The sequence below is a fragment of the Schistocerca americana genome, chromosome 9, assembly GCF_021461395.2.
Source record: "Schistocerca americana isolate TAMUIC-IGC-003095 chromosome 9, iqSchAmer2.1, whole genome shotgun sequence".
In the NCBI taxonomy this organism is placed as follows: domain Eukaryota; kingdom Metazoa; phylum Arthropoda; class Insecta; order Orthoptera; family Acrididae; genus Schistocerca; species Schistocerca americana.
Window position 1 is genome coordinate 161,601,977 of NC_060127.1, and position 21,366 is coordinate 161,623,342.

Consider the following 21,366-nt stretch of genomic DNA (forward strand, 5'->3'; position numbering starts at 1 on the left):
AACGCGCTACGTCTTCAGGCCACAAGTGGCCCATCGGGACCATCCGACCGCCGGGTCATCCTCGGTTGAGGAAGCGGATAGGAGGGGCGTGTGGTCAGCACACCGCTCTCCCAGTCGTTACGATGGTTTTCTTTGCCCGTAGCCATTACTATTCGGTCGAGTAGCTCCTCAATTGGCATCACGAGGCTGAGTGCACCTCGGAAAATGGCAACAGCGCATGGCAGCTGGATGGTCACCCATCCAAGTGCCGGCCACGCCCGACAGCGCTTAACTTCGGTGATCTCACGGGAACCGGTGTATCCACTGTGGCACGGCCGTTGCCCAAAGACGTAAATAGACAACTGAAAATTATAGCAACCTGTGACTTGACACCGGCAGCGAGAGAACAAAACATAGATTTCTGATTGATCCTTGTCACAGTCACAGAATGGCGATGCATTGATGTTGACTCCTTAATAGGTGAGCTCCTGGTTATGTATATGTGTGTGGATGTAAACGCTGTAGAAACCGATTTTGTTCTCCTCCACATTTTTAGGCAGCGAATCATCTACCTTCCGAGTCGGAAGACCAACAGCATATTGGTAGCAAGTCTTTTGTTGGGGCAATAAACTGGTGGACCACCTCCGTGCATGTTTATAAATAGCTGAAGAAAATTTACTTGACTGTCACGAATCTATGCCTCGTGTGTTACGTATATCCAAAGAGAACCTTGTTAAGCGTCACTTGCTTGAAGCCGAATTTTTCAGCATTATTCTAACAGAAGAAATATTGAATTTAATTGATGAAAGGAGAAAATATAAAAATGCAGTAAATGAAGCAGGCAAAAAGGAATACAAACGTCTCAAAAATGAGATCGACAGAAAGTGAAAAATGGCTAAGCAGGGATGGCTAGAGAACAAATGTAAAGATGTAGAGGCATATTTCACTAGGGGTAAGATAGATACTGCCTACAGAAAAAGTAAAGAGACCTTTCGATAAAAGAGACCCACTTGTATAAATATCAAAAGCTCAGATGGGAACCCAGTTCTAAGCAAAGAATGGAAAGCAGAAAGGTGGAAGGAGTATATAGAGGGTCTATACAAGGGCGATGTACTTGAGGACAATATTATGGAAATGGAAGAGGATTTAGATGAAGATGAAATGGAAGATACGATACTGCGTCAAGAGTTTGATAGAGCACTGAAAGCCCCGAGTCAAAACAAAGCCCCGGGAGTAGACAATATTCCATTGGAACTACTAACGGCCTTGGGAGAGCCAGTCCTGACAAAATTCCACAATCTGGTGAGCAAGATGTATGAGACAGGCGAAATACCCTCAGACCTCAAGAAGAATATAATAATTCCAATCCCAAAGAAAGCAGGTGTTGACAGATGTGAAAATTACCGAACTGTCAGGTTAATAAGTCACGGCTGCAATATACTAACGCGAATTCTTTACTGACGCACGTAATAACTGGTAGAAGCCGACCTCGGGGAAGATCAGTTTGGATTCCGTAGAAATGTTGGAACACGTGAGGCAATACTGACCCTACGACTTATCTTAGATTAAGGAAAGGCAACCCTACGTTTCTACCATTTGTAGATTTAGAGAAAGCTTTTGACAATGTTGACTGGAATAATCCCTTCAAATTCTAAAGGTGGCAGGGGTAAAATACAGGGAGCGAAGGTCTATTTACAATTTGTACAGAAACTAGATGGCAGTTGTAAGAGTCGAGGGACATGAAAGGGAAGCCGTGGTTGGGAAGGGAGTGAGACAGGGTTGTAGCCTCTCCCTGATGTTATTCAATCTGTATATTGAGCAAGCAGTAAAGGAAACAAAAGAAAAATTCGGAGTAAGTATTAAAATCCATGGAGATGAAATAAAAACTTTGAGGTTTGCCGATGACATTGTAATTCTGTCAGAAACAGCAAAGGACTTGGAGTGGCCGCGCGGTTAAAGGCGCTTCAGATTGGAACCGCATGACCGCTACGGTCGCAGGTTCGAATCCTGCCTCGGGCATGGATGTGTGTGATGTCCTTAGGTTAGTTAGGTTTAAGTAGTTCTAAGTTCTAGGGGACTTATGACCACAGCAGTTGAGTCCCATAGTGCTCAGAGCCATTTGAACCATTTGAGCAAAGGACTTGGAAGAGCAGTTGAACGGAATGGACAGTGTCTTGAAAGGAGGATATAAGATGAACATCAATTAAAGCTAAACAAGGATAATGGAATGTAGTCGAATTAAGTCGGGTGATGCTGAGGGAATCAGATTAGTAAATGAGACACTTAAAGTAGTAAAGGAGTTTTGCTATTTGGGGAGCAAAATAACTGATGATGGTCGAAGTAGCGAGGTTATAAAATGTAGACTGGCAATGGCAACGAAAGCGTGTCTGAAAGAGAAATTTGTTAACATCGACTATAAATTTAAGTGTCAGGAAGGCGTTTCTGAAAGTATTTGAATGGAGTGTAGCCATGTATGGAAGTGAAACAGTTTGGACAAGAAGAGAATAGAAGCTTTCGAAACGTGGTGCTAAAGAAGATTAGATGGGTAGATCACATAACTAATGAGGAGGTATTGAATAGGATTGGGGAGAAGAGAAATTTATGGCACAACTTGAGAAGAAGGGACTGGTTGGTAGGACACGTTCTGAGGCATCAAGGGGTCAACAATTTAGCGTTGGAGGGCAGCGTGGAGGGTAAAAATTGTAGAGGGAGACCAAGAGATGAATACACTAAGCAGGTTCAGAAGGATGTAGGTTGCAGTAGGTACTGGGAGATGAAGAAGCTTGCACATGATAGAGTAGCATGGTGAGCTGCATCAAACCAGTCTCAGGACTGAAGACCATAACAACATCACCAAATGTAAATCCAGTATTCTGTATTCGTTTCAATATGTTTATGAGCGTGCGTTGGCTGAAGACAACAATAACATTCTAACATTGTTTATGCGTTGCTAACAAGCAGCAGCTTTCTGTAAGTGGTTTAGCCCTATGGCTGGCTCCATCATGGTAATGAAAACCGAGCAACTGAATGAAGAAAATCAACTCGACAGGAGAACAGAGACGCTAAGTCCATCTAGCAGCCAAAGTTAATAACAAAGGCGACGACAATGCGGCATACGGGCGCGGATGAAACTATTGGGCCTTACGAGTTGATTGACAGCTAGATGTCAACTTAAGAACATTTGTCTAAAAACGCCACAGAAATGTGGCTAATTTATTGTAAGAGAAACTGTACTGCAGAATGTGACATTTGTTGTGATACTGCTGTAAGATTTGATGGATGCTGGAGGAGATATGATCACCTGAGCTCTCTAGATTATATTGCCGCTTGGAGAACAAAGCCATTGTGCGGCCCTGGTTATCTAGATCAGCATTAGCGAACTGCTTTCAGCAGAGAGTGCGGCGCAAAAGTTCTGCGAGTGATTTCCTTCTCTATCTGTAAGCAGGTCAGAATCGGCCAATCAGCGTGGAGTGCGTTCTGGGAATCACCTAGATACCAGCTAGAGGTCTGTGGCGCCGAAACCGGGGATACCCACAATTGTGCGCCCGGCACTTCTTGCAGTCTCCGTGCAACAGTGGAAGACCGTCTTCTCAACGATAAGGCCTAGACCAGACGGTCTTATAAGGGGTGCCAACAGCAGCTCTGGCACAGTCGGAGTCGATTGGTCGGGCACTACCCAGCAGGACTTTCGTACAGGTAACTGTTTTTCTCTCTTAGCTATTCATCTACATTTACATTTATACTCCGCAAGCCACCCAACGGTGTGTGGCGGAGAGCACTTTACGTGCCACTGTCATTACCTCCCTTTCCTGTTCCAGTCGCGTATGTTTCCCGGGAAGAGCGTCTGCCGGAAACCCTCCGTGCACTCTCGAATCTCACTAATCTTACATTCGTGATCTCCTCGGGAGGTATAAGTAGGGGGAAGCAATATATTCGATACCTCATCCAGAAACGCACCCTCTTGAAACCTGGACAGCAAGCTATACCGCGATGCAGAGCGCCTCTCTTGCAGAGTCTGCTACTTGAGTTTGATAAACATATCCGTAACGCTATCACGGTTACCAAATAACCCTGTGACGAAACGCGTCGCTCTTATTTGGATCTTCTCCTTCTCCTCCGTCAACCCGACCTGGTACGGATCCCACAATGATGAACAATACTCAAGTATAGGTCGAACGAGTGTTTTGTAAGCCACCTCCTTTGTTGATGGACTACATTTTCTAAGGACTCTCCCAATGAATCTCAACCTGGTGTCTGCCTTACCAACAATTAATTTTATATGATCATTCCACTTCAAATCGTTCCGCATGCACACTCCCAGATATTTTACAGAAGTAACTGCTACAAGTGTTTGTTCCGCTATCATATAATCATACAATAAAGGATCCTTCTTTCTATGTATTCGCAATACATTACATTTGTCTATTTTAAGTGTCAGTTGCCACTCCCTGCACCAAGTGCCTATCCGCTGCAGATCTTCCTGCATTTCCCTGCAATTTTCTAATGCTGCAACCTCTCTCTATACTACAGCATCATACGCGAAAAGCCGCATGGAACTTTCGACACTATATACTAAGTAATTTAGCTATTACACCGGGAGGTACCGTTGTTTTATTTTTTTTCCACAGTCGTCTGGCTTGAAGCGGCCTGCGACGACTTCTTCTCCTCTGAAAATCTCATTATCTGAGAGTAGCTGTTTCACCCAACGCCCTCAATTATTTGTTTTGTTTGTAATATAACAACATTTGCTGCCGCCATTCACGTTTTCCCTCTGTTTTCTGCATGACCCATTTTGCGGGCTACTTATAATTAAAAAGCGCGGTTTTTGTGAATTACGACATTCTTTACGCACTGAACCGTGACGAAATGTCTCGGTTGGTTCTCTGCGTTTCCTCCTTGTTTGTGGCGCTTTCCTTTTGATATTCCCGCTTCGCGCTCTGTTGTTTCCTTACCCTAGCCAGAGGGCGCTGTGGTGTTGCTATGGCTAGAGATCCTGTATACAGAGAGAGTGGCTATAGGTGAAGTTGCCTGTGATTGGCTGATTAGCTTTGGCGCCATTTTTCTGCCAGACGTCTCTCGCGCTTCCTATCTTCGCCGTGCTTTTGAGTTGAATTGAAGTTCAGAGGACTTTTGGAAACGATTAAAAGGTATTTGAATTATTGAGAGACTTGTTATGCCTTGTGCATGCATGTTCGATTTAGTTGTATGTCGTTTTTAGTTGAAATAATGAAGCGTATTGTGATGAAGTCGGTAGGCCTACATGTTTGAAGTAAACACGTTAATAATTGTACAGTATTGTTATTGACATCTGTAATTCGTTCTGCCGACGTTCGTAAGCGATGCCAGGTTGTGCTGCATTTGGTTGTTCCAATAGAGGCGAAGGTGGATTTCCCATGTTAGCATTTTAAGGTGTCAATTTTTTAAATATTCTTAGTCACGCAGAACAGGTAGGCCTATTACAAATTTCTGCATTTTTAAGCTCTTATTTCTTTAACAGTTCGTGCATACTCGTAGGATTACAAGCTTTTCTGAAGCCAATATCTGACAGTACTTGGTGGAAACGGAAAGTTCCTGTAATTGTAGTGCCATGCTCATTCGATTTTATAGCGTCAAACTATTTCGTTCCGCATCAGAACACTAGGCATTACTTTGGTTTCAGTATTATTGCCTGACTGTTGACGCAGGCAAGTTGTAGGCACGTTTTCCGCAGTTGTCGTGGTTGTTGAAACATTATTCGTAGTAAATAATTGTAGGTACTCTTGAAGACAGTTTTTAATAGGCCTACTTACTGTGGGGTACAAGGGATACGGTAGTTTTCTTGTTATATTTGGTCGTTATTACAGTAGCCTACATTTAACATTACCTGATTTTTGTACTCTTTTTTCTTTTTCGTTTGTTATCTACGAGTGTGACATGCAAACAGTTTGAAGACGTGACAAGAAGTTCTAATACGTCTCACACTTTTAGCATGTCACAAGTAAACAACTGGTTAAGACTTTCATTCATCTGACGTAATACAGGTACGTTACATCTTTAGCCTTATGCACTTCCGTTAAAAAACAAATGTTATACATTATATTTTTTTATTTACGTTACTTTCATTGCAATATGTCTAGTAAACGAACTTCAAAGGAGATAAATGCAAGTAACGAATAATTTTTACAGCCACTGTATCAAATTTTCCTGTGCTGTACGTAGTAGGCTACTATGAGGATACGGGGTGTTACAAAAAGGTACGGCCAAACTTTCAGGAACCATTCCTCACACACAAAGACAGAAAATATGTAATGTGGACATGTGTCCGGAAATGCTTACTTTCCATGTTAGAGCTAATTTTATTGCTTCTCTTCAAATCACATTAATCATGGAATGGAAACACACAACAACAGAACGTACCAGCGTGACTTCAAACACTTTGTTACAGGAAATGTTCAAAATGTCCTCCGTTAGCGAGGACACATGCATCCACCCTCCGTCGCGTGGAATCCCTGATGCGCTGATGCAGCCCTGGAGAATGGCGTATCGCATCACAGCTGTCCACAATACGAGCACGAAGAGTCTCTACATTTGGTACCGGGGTTGCGTAGACAAGAGCTTTCAAATGCCCCCATAAATGAAAGTCAAGACGGTTGAGGTCAGGAGAGCGTGGAGGCCATGGGATTGGTCCACCTCTACCAATCCATCGGTCACCGAATCTGTTGTTGAGAAGCGTACGAACACTTCGACTGAAATGTGCAGGAGCTCCATCGTGCATGAACCACATGGTGTGTCGTACTTGTAAAGGCACATGTTCTAGCAGCACAGGTAGAGTATCCCGTATCAAATCATGATAACGTGCTCCATTGAGCGTAGGTGGAAGAACACGGGGCCCAATCAAGACATCACCAACAATGCCTGCCCAAAAGTTCACAGAAAATCTGTGTTGATGACGTGATTGCACAATTGCGTGCGGATTCTCGTCAGACCACACATGTTGATTGTGAAAATTTACAATTTGATCACGTTGGAATGAAGCCTCATCCGTAAAGAGAACATTTGCACTGAAATGAGGATTGACACACTGTTGGATGAACCATTCGCAGAAGTGTACCCTGGAGGCCAATCAGCTGCTGATAGTGCCTGCACACGCTGTACATGGTACGGGAACAACTGGTGCTCCCGTAGCACTCTCCATACAGTGACGTGGTCAACGTTACCTTGTACAGCAGCAACTTCTCTGACGCTGACATTAGGGTTATCGTCAACTGCACGAAGAATTGCCTCGTCCATTGCAGTCTCCTCGTCGTTCTAGGTCTTCCCCAGTCGCGAGTCATAGGCTGGAATGTTTCGTGCTCCCTAAGACGCCGATCAATTGCTTCGAACGTCTTCCTGTCGGGACACCTTCGTTCTGGAAATCTGTCTCGATACAAACGTACCGCGCCACGGCTATTGCCCCGTGCTAATCCATACATCTAATGGGCATCTGCCGACTCCGCATTTGTAAACATTGCACTGACTGCAAAACCACGTTCGCGATGAACACTAATCTGTTGATGCTACGTACTGATGTGCTTGATGCTAGTACTGTAGAGCAATGAGTCGCATGTCAACACAAGCACCGAAGTCAACATTACCTTCCTTCAATTGGGCCAACTGGCGGTGAATCGAGGAAGTACAGTACATACTGACGAAACTAAAATGAGTTCTAACATGGAAATTAAGCGTTTCCGGACACATGTCCACGTAACATCTTTTCTTTATTTGTGTGTGAGGAATGTTTCCTGAAAGTTTGGCCGTACCTTTTTGTAACACCCTGTATTATAACTGTAAAGAAAGGCATTTAACGAATGACTTCGCCATATTGTCTCGTGCTTTTGATTCGGTGAATGTGTACTCCACTACTCCACGACTGGCCCGCAGAAAAATGGCCGCCGTATCGTCCGGTTGGCCACTCTCTCCCTAGACAGGCTCTCTAGCTGTGGCTGCTTGCCTGCCGTGTTTGCGTGGGAGTTTCGGTCTGGAGGAGAAACTCAAATTGCGGACGTCTGGGAGCGTACAGGAGGCCACGCCGTTTTGTTGATGTTTGGCGTAACTCTTGTCAGGTGTGATGCATCGTTAAGGCCTTGATAGCAGCCAACGCTACTGACTTGGTTGCAGGTGGATTAAAGCGGATGGGCCTGCTTGTTCATTGAAACTCCTGTCCTACCGATGTCGTCGGACTTAAAGTAAGACGTTTCGACCATTATTTTGCGTCATTTGCAAGCAGCTGGGCATTCCGGCGTCTACAGTAACTCGGGGAAGATTATTTGTTTCGTCGGTGTGTAAATGACTGAACAAGGAGCAGTTTATTTAAGGTTCACCTTATGCTCGTGTTCTGCGTGTGCTGTTTGCGAGTGTAAACTTGACTCTCACCTTTGTCTGTTGATTTTGAGCGCATCGTCAAATACTGGATCCAAGTAGTGACTTTCAATTAATTAGTTGGATTCTCCCTTTTCCTCGTTACCACGCGTGTTAAATGGCAAAGTAAAACTGAAGACCTTAACTTGGTACCTCATTTGCGTAGCTTCAATAAAACAGCCTAACCTGTTAACTAATTGAGGCTTTTGGTAAACAAAGGTATTTAAGTATGTTGTTTTAAAATATTATCTGAAATGTGTCAATGATTTTTGTTGCACTAGTTGATTCTGGAGTATGAACGGATGTGTTGCCACGTCTGCCGTGTAAGGGAATCCTGCTAGTTTTGATTACCTTCTGACCAGGGTCCTTGCTCGACACTTGTCTCTAAATACGCCCCTAACCTGGTTAGCATATGTTGTGGCTATTTTAAATTAATCACTGCTCAATAGCCCAATACAGTTCGTCGGCCGTCAGAAACTGCGTATGTGTTATTTGTTCCTTTATTCTAGTCAATCTATAAGCATGCTATTGTTAATTTGTTACTCTAGGTAGCCAGTAAGATGCCGTTTTTGGGTTGTTTAGATGGAGTGCAGCTGCCTTGAATATATATATATATATATATATATATATATATATATATATATATATATATATATATATATATGGTGGTGAGAGGAAATGCCTGAAATTTGGCATTCTCGGCACATTCTTGACAATATGGATCTCGGAATATTGAATTCCTTAACGATTTCCGAAATGGAATGTCCCATGCCTCAAGCTCCAGCTACCATTCCGCGTTCACACTCTCTTAATTCCCGTCGTACGGTCATAATCACGTCGGAAACCTCTGGGCATGAATCACCTGAGTACAAATGAAGGCTCCGCCAGTCCACTGGTCTTTCATACTTTTCGTACGCCATACTACGGCCGTCTGTAGATGTGCATATCGCCATTCCATGATTTTTGTCACCTCGGTACGCATCCTCCCTGTTTCGTCAATCGCCTGTTATTTTGCTGCACAAATATGAAAAGTTCTAGGGTTTTTCTTCCTAATGTAATTATCTCAACATTAACTAATTTAATTCGACTACACTGCATTACCCTTGTTTTATTTTCGTCGATGAGTTTTGTAGAAAAAAAAAGTGCAAAAATACGCGGTATTGAAGGTTATTTTATGTGTGTATGTTTTCATGGCATGCGAAATGTAAAGTTTGCTTTTCCTTTTTCAGTGGAAATTGGTTACGTTTGGATTGTACCCTAAACCTAAACAGACCTCAGTCAAATACTGTCTTCTGTCAGTGAGTGGAGAGTCAGTCTGTCGGCATTCCAGTCCCAGGGTAGCCAATATCACCACACAAACCGCCACAGGAACCAGGAAAGGGTCAGACCTTGTGGAGATAAGCAGTAAGAGGTCGAACAACCAGTGATCACGAGGGACTACACACAGGCAGCACAAGTACATAATTGTGAGGTGAGTATGAGCCGACGGCCTTAGCTGGTCAGAAATACCCAATGAGCCTCTATTTTCTAAACAATATTTGTTAATAATTTGAATATTTCTGTACGATAACGTTGGAAGCTGAGGAAGTGAATTAAATTTGTGCTGCGGCCGGAACTCGAATCCGGGTCTTCTTGCTTACGAGGCAGATATGCTGACCATTAAACCACCGCAGCATTATGGTCAACATAGCTTTACGAACTACCCGAGCCAAGTACCCTCCCCAACACAAACTCCAATTCACATCCCCCACATATTGTCACTATTAACAGGGCTCTCCAACATTGCAATAGCACCCCAGCATTGAACGTAATGGGGAAGTGCTCTACCACATGTGATCGTATAGATCTTCAATTAAATTTTCCCTGAGACATTTTCATCGTAGATAAATTAGAGACTTAAATGTCTCAGGGAAAATTTAAGTTGAGTATTTGTTGTACACAGTAATATTTCAACAGAAATTGACATTTAGAAGTATAATACAAAGTTACTTTGTACTATATCTGGGCTTCTCCTATGATATGAGTGAAAGCTTGGCACACTGGAACACTTCACTGTCAACAGATCATTGGTAGAGTCACGTGTATCATTATTACACTTGCGGCTTCCTTTTTCTCCTTATTAATACAACTTTCCTTGGTTCAAATGGCTCTGAGCACTATGGGACTTAACTTCTGAGGTCATCAGTCGCCTAGAACTTAGAACTAGTTAAACCTAACTAACCTAAGGACATCACACATATCCATGCCCCAGGCAGTATTCGAACCTGCGACCGTAGCGGCCGCTCGGCTCTAGACTAGCGCCTAGAACCGCACGGCCACTCCGGCCGGCCAACTTTCCTTCCTCCGTATTTTTCTTCTTACAAGGGAACCTCCCCATCGCACCGTTCTCAGATTTAGTTATAAGTTGGCACAGTGGATAGGCCTTGGAAAACTGAACACATATCAATCGAGAAAACAGGAAGAAGTTGTGTGGAACTATGAAAAAAATAAGCAAAATATACAAACTGAGTAGTCCATGTACAAGATAGGCAACATCAAGGAAGGCATGAGCTCAGGAACACCGTGGTCCCGTGGTTAGCGTGAGCAGCTGCGGTACGAGAGGCCCTTGATTCAGGTCTTCCCTCGAGTGAAAAGTTTACTTTCTTTATTTTCGCAAAGTTATGATCTGTCCGTTCGTTCATTGAAGCCTCTGTTCACTGTAATAAGTTTAGTGTCTGTTTTGCGACCGCACCGCAAAGCCTTGTTAGTTACGGAGGTGAAATCATTGTGTTCAGCCAATTTGCAAATACGAGGCGTGTTCAATAATTAATGCATCACATTCTTTTCTCGGCCAGTTTCGATTGAAAACTGCGGAAGTTGTTGTGGGACATCGGGGAATATTCCCGCTTCATCCCCTATAGCAGGGCTTCCCAACCTTTTCATGTGGCGGACCCCTTCTTCAGTCGAAAATCCATGGCTGACCCCTAGTCAGTCAAGAGCAGAGTAACTTTAAATTTCAGAGCGAAAGGCATAGGAACTGAAAGCTTCTTAATGCAAGTGCCATGTTCGCAAAGCGAATTTATTGATACGCTGCTATTTGTTGGCGACCTGCTGCTTGTAGGTAGGGCAAAAGACGGACTGCAGCGAGTATTGCGTAAACAGCAGCTAATCTAAATATTTTCGTAAAACAAAAGAAAGGCGATGACTTTCTTAGGGAGAAATCCCCTAAGAGTCGAAATAATGATCGGTAATCAATCGAACAAGTTTCTAACTAGTAAAACTCTTAATATCTTATTTCCTAATGTAATTATTTCAGCGTCAACTAATTCAAGTCGGCTACATTGCCTTATCCATGTTTTACTTTCGTCGATGTGTCGATGTTTTGTACTAAGAAAACGTAAAAAATACACGGTGTTCAAGATTCTTTAATCTGACAGCGCCTTGAAACAGCATTTTTCATAGCATGCGAGTTCTAAAATTTTTGCTTCCTTTCCCAGTGAGACTTGGGTCTGTTTGGACTGTACCCATACCCAACCAGCCGTCAATCAAGCAGCACGTCCTGTCAGTCGGTGGCCGGTCAGTTTTCCGTCTGTCCAGTCGGGAGTAGACAACGCCAACTTCACACCCCACAGCAGAAACCAACCGACGGTCACATCCTCTGGGACATTAGCAGTCGCGAGGGCGACCAACCAGCGACTACGCAGAGGCAGCGCAAATACATCCGAGAGGTGAGTTGCAGCCTACAGTCTCAGTTGCTCATACGTATCACTGCCGAATCTAGACTGCCGGCCGGTGTGGCCGAGCGGTTCTAGGCGGTTGAGTCCGGAACCGCGCTGCTGCTACGGTCGCAGGTTCGACGTCGAGTACACCATCGCAGGCGCTCCTGTCCGTGATGCAGCGTCAAGGGTAACCGCAGCCATGGTCTCCGAGCTGATAGTCCATGCTGCTGCTAACGTCGTCGAACTGTTCGTTGTTGTCTTGCAAACGTCCCTATCTGTTGACTCAGGGATCGAGACGTGGCTGCACGATCCGTTACAGCCATGCGGATAAGATGCCTGTCATCTCGACTGCTAGTGATACGAGGCCGTTGGGATACAGCACGGCGTTCCGTATTACCCTTCCTGAACCCACCGATTCCATATTCTGCTAACGGTCATTGGATCTCGACCAACGCGAACAGTAATGTCGCGATACGATAAACCGTAATCGCGATAGGCTACAATCCGACCTTTATCAAAGTCGCAAACGTGATGGTACGCATTTTTCCTCCTTACACGAGGCATCACAACGTTTCACCATGCAACGCCGGTCAACTGCTGTTTGTGTATGAGAAACCGGTTGGAAACTTTCCTCGCGTCAGCACGTTGTAGGTGTCGCCACCGGCGCCAACCTTGTGTGAATGCTCTGAAAAGCTAATCATTTGCATATCACAGCATCTTCTTCCTGTGGGATAAATTTCGCGTCTGTAGCACGTCATCTTCGTGGTGTAGCAATTTTAATGCCCAGTAGTGTATCTCGTGTCAAGACACAATGGAATTAAAGACGTTTGCTGCCAGTGGGCATGGATTCGTATCAGTGGGACAAGTTGGATATTTGTGCCTGGTCGGGATCGAAAAGCTACCGCAGCGAGCTACTGATGAGTAAAGTCTCTGCCATGTATATTATGTTGTGTTTATTATAGTTATGGAAAACCGCTCCGAACGTATGCACCACCCTCACATGATAGTTGGAAAAGATGACTTAAATTTACTCTTATGTTTGAGCTAGGAGTATGTTATAGGGTTCTGCAACAGATGGATGTCAATGGGACTGTTTTGAGGATCAGTTCTGCTGACCTTCTTAAAGAGGGGTGTGAGCTGTACACCTTTCCAATCTCCGGGCACACCTTTTTTCGGCTGTATGGCTGTAATGGAAGTTAATTCAGCTGCAAATTTATGGAATTTGACAGGAGTCCCATGGAGGCTTTGAGCCTAGTTTAATTTTAGTGATATTAGCTGTTTCTCAACGCCAGAGCTGTCTTTCCACAACTGTAGGTTCAAAATGGCTCTGAGCACTATTGGACTTAACATGTGAGGCATCTGAGGTCATCAGTCCCCTAGAACTTAGAACTACTCGTACTTAAACCTAACTAACCTAAGGACATCACACACATCCATGCCCGAGGCAGGATTCGAACCTGCGACCGTAGCGGTCGCGCGGTTCCAGACTGAAGCGCCTAGAACCGCACGGCAACACAGGCCGGCCACAACTGTAGTCTCCTTAAGATAGCGGCAATGCCTTCACGAAGTGGAAAGCCTGAATTACTGTGCACCACTGCATTTCCACGAAAGCACAATTTGAACTTTTTCTCATACCTGTTGTCTTTCTCTTGCAGGCCGAAGCTCCCAGCTGAAAGATGGCGGAGTTCTGGCAGCAGGTCGGGCAGCTGGTCTTGAACCAGGTGATGAACGACATGGCGGAATGTGCGTTCCGGAGCATGGACTCTGACCAGGCCCGGGTGTGCAGGCTGCTCTGGAAACTCAGGACTACGGCCACCAGGATAACTATCACCGGGAAGCAGGTCGAATTCTTCTTTAAACAGTTGTCTCGTTTCTTAGAAAACGACGAGCCCGACTTGGAGCAGGGACTCCAGATGATCGTCCAGTCGGTGGTGGTGGCGAGAAATATTTTTGAGGGCTACGAAGAGGTTCAGGACCTGATAGATGAAATTAAGCGAGAGTGGGACCGTTACAAAGCTAGAAACATGCTTAAGTGGGATTAGTGAAAACTAAAATCTTTGTGCTCATTTAATAAAAACTCTATTCGTTCCATAGTTTATTACTTAATTTGAAATCTGTGTCAATGGAAGCTGAATATAAACAAAAAAAATTGAGGAACCATCTCAACCACTTTTTTTTGCATACAGCTCTTGTTTATAGTGGCAACATGGAAGCAACATGAAATATTCATGCTCCAAAACACTGCAGTAACAACTTCACAATTAGTAATTATCAAAATTTCCATCTTTGTTCGCAAACTTCCTGGCAGATTAAAACTGTGTGCCGGACCGAAACTCGAGCTCGGGACCGAGTTCGAGTCTCGATCCGGCACACAGTTTTAATCTGCCAGGAAGTTTCATATCAGCGCACACTCCGCTGCAGAGTGAAAATCTCATTCTGGACTTTTTTTGAGGATTATGAATCAGTCCGGATTGTTGATCGATGTAATTAAGGAGTAGAAAAGCTACAATGCAGAGAACATTCTCCACGTGCAGTCCCTGAATTGTTTTAAAAGGAAACAACACTCTTTTGTTATTCCAGTGATTTGGCTAAGACCTAAATGAGTGCAACGTGTATACTAAATGAAATGAAAAATTGACAAAAGTCATGTCTTTTGACATATGGCTGTCATGTTTGCAATACTGTCTAGAAGACAACATGAAAGCACAAACTACATTCGCTCTATACAGCTGTAATTTATTTGCCAACTGAATCTACCGAACACCAGCACGTCTAAAATAACAGAAGGAACATGTGTAAGCTCTATGAACGCGTGGTGTTTGTTCTTTTGGACATGTTAGAAAGAACAGACACCATGTGAAAACCGCAGCTGTGATACATATTACGTATATTGATGGAGGAGGGGAGAGAAATGAAAGGGAGGGAACTATTGACGTCAAAAATGTGTGCCAAACTGGGATTCGAACCCAGGATCTCCTGCTTAATAGGCAGTTGTGTTAGCCACTGTCCCAACCAGGCACTGCAAACCGTCTCGGCCTGCCTCCCAGGCGACCCACATCCCCGCCTATCGCCACCTTTCCACAGTCTGAAAGAACAGAACTGATTTGCCTCGATGGGCAACTAACCCCCCACCTTCAGTGCGAATGCACAATATTACGTTCGATTATCTCGAATCTCAAACTAGCGAGCATGGAGAAGAAAACGGAGACTGCGCTAGGAGGGAATGTGGGGCGTCTGGGAGGCGTGTTGAGATAGTGGAATTTCAATGAGCACCTTACCTGAATGGTGCAGTGATTAATGCAACTAACTGCTTGATGAAAAAGAGATCCTAGGTTCGAATCCCGGTCTCTTACACTTTTTCACTCGTCGCCACTGATCCTGCGTGAAGTCCCGATCCTCCTGACCTCAGTAGTTTCTCTCCTTTCCTTTACCCCCCACCATCTTCAAGCTGCATAGTAGTACTAAATTATTCTGAAATATGAAAGTACCCAACAACGTATTATTAAAAAAAAATCAGAAGTGGAACAGACATTCAAGATCCGATGAATGGAACTGAAGAGGAACCAAAGAAATACAATGCACACACGGTCACGCTGTTGTAAAGTGCTTGGATTGATTTCAGAGAAAACATTCTTTGTTTTGTAGTCTAGTGATTCACTTACTACCTAAATCAGTGCTCTTTTATCCTTCCTCTTCCACACGCTTAAAGAAACCAAGTGAAGTATTTCCATAGATTTCCGTAGATGAGTAATGCTAGTCGTTGCAATTGAAATACTAAGAATGGCAGCAAGTAAGGAAATTCTACTATTGTGGGTATGAAGTACAGCAGGAAGGATACAGAGGTACTGGGGTGATTTGAGGATGTGTGGGGATGTGAAACTTGGTGGACAGAATTGCCACCTCTGGCAGACCAGTGGTTGCAACCCGGTTCGGGACAGAAAAACTGACTTTGCATGATGGACATGGGTTCGCCATTCCATGCTTGTTCAACCGTACACCAGATTTCATAATTCATAGTGGGTGGCGTGATACATGGCGAGACTCTCGACGACATCTCACTGGGTGCGAGTGATAGATAGGGAGAACGTGCAGGCCATGGCAACAGCCGAACACCATTTTTACCAGGGCAACACGCAATCTTCCTTTATCTTGTTGAACGACAGTGAGATCCCCTGCTATACCCGCAGGACAGGACAGGTAATTTAATTTGTGGAAAGGGCCCAAAATGAGTGGCTTTTAGTTGCACTCGAACATACTACTTTATTCATTTGAGAAATATTAGAATAGTAAAGGAAACATTAAAAACAGAGCAAGCCAAATCTTAATTTTAGAACTTAATTCCCGGCTACATGCGCCATTCAGTCTCACGCCTCAAGGGAAAAACAACTTCAATTTAAAACCAGCTGAAGGCCAATCACTTAAGACTCAAAAACAAGAATTTGAATTTTAAAAGTCAGAAGGCCTCACCTTAAAACTGGTGATTTCTCAAACTGGGGAACAATCAAGAATGGGGTGCTGCAAGGTTCGGTTTTGGGTCCTCTGCTGTTCTTAATATATATTAATGACTTGCAATTCTATATTCGTGAAGATGCAAAGCTGGTACTTTTTGCCGATGATACAAGTATAGCTATCACACCCGACAGACAAGAATTAACTAGTGAAATTGTAAATGATGTTTTTCAGAAAATCATTAAGTGTTTCTCTGCAAATGGGCTCTCATTTAACTTTGACAAAACACAGTATATACAGTTCCACACAGTAAATGGAATGACCCCTTTAATAAATATAGACTTCGATCAGAAATCGGTAGCTAAGGTAGAATATTCAAAATTTCTAGGTGTATGCATTGATGAGGGGTTGAACTGGAAAAAACACACTGAGGATCTGCTGAAACGTTTGAGTTCAGCTACTTATGCTATTAGGGTCATTACAAATTTTGGCGATATACATCTGAGTAAATTAGCTCACTACGCCTATTTTCATTCTCTGCTTTCGTATGGCATCATATTCTCAGGTAACTCATCATTGAGTAAAAAAGCGTGTAATCAGAATAATTGCTGGAGCTCATCCAAGATCATCCTGCAGACACTTATTTAAAGAGCTACAAATCTTCACTGTAGCCTTATAATATATACTCACTTATGAAATTTGTTATTTACAATCCGAACGAATTCAAAAGTAATAGCAGTGTACTTGGCTACAACACTAGGAGAAAGGATGATCTTCACTATTCAGGGTTAAATCTTACTTTGGCTCAGGAGGGGGTAAATTATGCTGCCACATAAGTCTTTGGTCGCTTACATAATAGCATCAAAAGTCTGACAGCCATATAGCATTTAAAAGGAAATTAAAAGAATTTCTTAATGGCAACTCCTTCTACTTATTAGATGAATTTTTGGATATAGTAAGTGGGTAATTTCCCAACCACAAAAAAAAATTATTGAGTGTCATGTAATATATTATCTAATGTAATATCTTGTATAGACACCTTTTATTAACCTGACACGTTCCACATCATTACGAAGTGTCGTATTCATCATCTATGGAACATGTACTAATCTAATCTAAAAACGTTTCTCTAAATTAGGCCGAAGGCCCAAACAATCTCACGCCTTAAGGGCAAAACAACTTTAATTTAAAATCGGCTAGAAGCCATACATAAACAAACAACAATGACAAATAAGAAAAGGCAGCACATCAAACGGCGCTCAGAAGTTCTGAGGGTCAGCCTGCAATTCAGACACTAACGCTCGCTTAGGTGAGACAGGCAGTCGGCCCAACAATTCTCAATCCGATGGCAACTCAACCGACAGACAGTCAACGGACCCACTGACAAGATAACTTCCGCTCCACCCGACCAACACACAACAGGGAGTTCAATGGAACAACGCAGAAGCTGTCGGCGCCCACAACGAATTACACATTCAGCTGTAAAACTACACACCATGCTGGACAGCCACAACACAACGAGGAAAATACATTACCTGAATTTACGTAAACGACCAGGGCAGATAACCAGAACGTTAACGGCCACAAGGCAGAAGATACCGCTGGTGCACTTCAAAAATAATCAACTTAAGTTAAACTCCACAGGAGGGCGGCTAGAATTTCGCCAGCCTGAAAGCACACTTTGTTGCTCGCGGGAATGTCGCAACAGCCCACAACGAAATTCAAACGACACAATGTGAACATATATATGAAGAGATTGACTGTTCTCGAAAGAACAGAATACTGTTGATGACCATGCAGCTTTTCCCTGGGAAACCCTCAGCTGCCGACAGGTGTTGTTGACTTACCTCGATGTGGACAGCTGAAAATGTGTGCACCGACCGGGACTCGAACCCGGGATCTCCTGCTTACATGGCTTCAGCTGTCCACATTGAGGTAAATCAACAACACCTGTCGGCGGCTGAGGGTTTCAGTTAGTCATCATTTACAATGTGAACAGTTGGGGCTAGCTGGTAGATTAAGTAAAGACTCAACTTTCGTGTCCGTAGCAATGGGAACAACCCATCACACACCAACCGCGTGTGGACGCCGTCAGCGCCCCCGGCCAGACACGCGCCACGGAGACTTCCTCGCTGCTCCATACCATCCGACCAACTGCCCGCACACGGCCCAGCCGGAAACTATAAGCGCGAGGCCAGGGATAGAACAAGGGTGCGAATATCGATACACGCTGCTGCTGCGACTCGCGGAGAGAGAGGATAACAGCATAATCGCAATAACTGCGGGAGACTAATCACAGAACAGCAACCCAGGTTTAATGCAAAGCATAACACGAGCCAGCCACAGCTCAGATAGCATTACACCGAAGTGTCGGGATAGCATGGGCAACATGCAGTCTTGTTTATCTTGTTGAAAGATAGCATCACATCGAGGTATCAGAAGAGCATTGGCAATATGTGGTCTTACTTTACCTTTATATATACTAAGATGGTACCTATTCTTTCGGACATATCCGGAAGAACAGATACCATCGGTGACCATGCAGCTCTTTAGAATGAAATTACAATGAAATGAACACCCTTAGCTGCTTACAAGCGTTGACATACGTCAACGGGGACAGATGAAAATGTGTGCCCCGTCAACGGGGACAGATGAAAATGTGTGCCCCGAATGGGACTCGAACCTAGGATCTCCTGCTTACATGGCAGACGCTTTATCCAACTGAGCCACCGAGGACAGAGGATACCGCGAATGCAGGGATTGATCTCTGGCACGCCTCCCGCGAAACCCACATTCTCAACATATTGTCCCGAACTACATTCGTAGTCCAAAAGAACAGATACCATCTTAGTATATACACTCCTGGAAATGGAAAAAAGAACACATTGACACCGGTGTGTCAGACCCACCATACTTGCTCCGGACACTGCGAGAGGGCTGTACAAGCAATGATCACACGCACGGCACAGCGGACACACCAGGAACCGCGGTGTTGGCCATCGAATGGCGCTAGCTGCGCAGCATTTGTGCACCGCCGCCGTCAGTGTCAGCCAGTTTGCCGTGGCATACAGAGCTCCATCGCAGTCTTTAACACTGGTAGCATGCCACGACAGCGTGGACGTGAACCGTATGTGCAGTTGACGGACTTTGAGCGAGGGCGTATAGTGGGCATGCGGGAGGCCGGGTGGACGTACCGCCGAATTGCTCAACACGTGGGGCGTGAGGTCTCCACAGTACATCGATGTTGTCGCCAGTGGTCGGCGGAAGGTGCACGTGCCCATCGACCTTGCTCCGGACACTGCGAGAGGGCTGTACAAGCAATGATCACACGCACGGCACAGCGGACACACCAGGAACCGCGGTGTTGGCCGTCGAATGGCGCTAGCTGCGCAGCATTTGTGCACCGCCGCCGTCAGTGTCAGCCAGTTTGCCGTGGCATACAGAGCTCCATCGCAGTCTTTAACACTGGTAGCATGCAACGACAGCGTGGACGTGAACCGTATGTGCAGTTGACGGACTTTGAGCGAGGGCGTATAGTGGGCATGCGGGAGGCCGGGTGGACGTACCGCCGAATTGCTCAACACGTGGGGCGTGAGGTCTCCACAGTACATCGATGTTGTCGCCAGTGGTCGGCGGAAGGTGCACGTGCCCATCGACCTGCGACCGGACCGCAGCGACGCACGGATGCGCGCCAAGACCGTAGGATCCTACGCAGTGCCGTAGGGGACCGCACCGCCACTTCCCAGCAAATTAGGGACACTGTTGCTCCTGGGGTATCGGCGAGGACCATTCGCAACCGTCTCCATGAAGCTGGGCTACGGTCCCGCACACCGTTAGGCCGTCTTCCGCTCACGCCCCAACATCGTGCAGCCCGCCTCCAGTGGTGTCGCGACAGGCGTGAATGGAGGGACGAATGGAGACGTGTCGTCTTCAGCGATGAGAGTCGCTTCTGCCTTGGTGCCAATGATGGTCGTATGCGTGTTTGGCGCCGTGCAGGTGAGCGCCACAATCAGGACTGCATACGACCGAGGCACACAGGGCCAACACCCGGCATCATGGTGTGGGGAGCGATCTCCTACACTGGCCGTACACCACTGGTGATCGTCGAGGGGACACTGAATAGTGCACGGTACATCCAAACCGTCATCGAACCCATCGTTCTACCATTCCTAGACCGGCAAGGGAACTTGCTATTCCAACAGGACAATGCACGTCCGCGTGTATCCCGTGCCACCCAACGTGCTCTAGAAGGTGTAAGTCAACTACCCTGGCCAGCAAGATCTCCGGATCTGTCCCCCATTGAGCATGTTTGGGACTGGATGAAGCGTCGTCTCACGCGGTCTGCACGTCCAGCACGAACGCTGGTCCAACTGAGGCGCCAGGTGGAAATGGCATGGCAAGCCGTTCCACAGGACTACATCTAGCATTTCTACGATCGTCTCCATGGGAGAATAGCAGCCTGCATTGCTGCGAAAGGTGGATATACACTGTACTAGTGCCGACATTGTGCATGCTCTGTTGCCTGTGTCTATGTGCCTGTGATTCTGTCAGTGTGATCATGTGATGTATCTGACCCCAGGAATGTGTCAATAAAGTTTCCCCTTCCTGGGACAATGAATTCACGGTGTTCTTATTTCAATTTCCAGGAGTGTATATAGTTAACGCTCACCGGCCACTTGACCATCTTCTTCTTCTGTGCGAATGCACAGACTGTGCCCGAACTCTTACGGGAATCGGCAACGCGCCGCTAGTAATGAGTATAATGGGCGGGGGCACTACGAATGAAGTGGGGGAGAATACGTTGAGAATGTGGGTTTCGCGGGAGGCGTGCCAGAGATAAATCCCTGCATGCGCGCTATCCTCT

General features: G+C 45.2%; 1 long non-coding RNA gene and 1 pseudogene across 1 annotated transcript; one reads left to right on the forward strand and one right to left on the reverse strand.

Annotated features, from left to right (window-relative positions):
* Window positions 1–205: 205 nt before the first annotated feature.
* LOC124551449 lies at window positions 206–322 on the reverse strand (annotated as a pseudogene).
* Window positions 323–3,562: 3,240 nt separating this feature from the next.
* Window positions 3,563–14,110, forward strand: LOC124551338. The gene is made up of 4 exons (XR_006967818.1): window positions 3,563–3,675; window positions 9,585–9,826; window positions 11,832–12,062; window positions 13,709–14,110. It is a non-coding gene; the product is annotated as an uncharacterized LOC124551338 (long non-coding RNA).
* The last annotated feature ends 7,256 nt before the right edge of the window (window positions 14,111–21,366 follow it).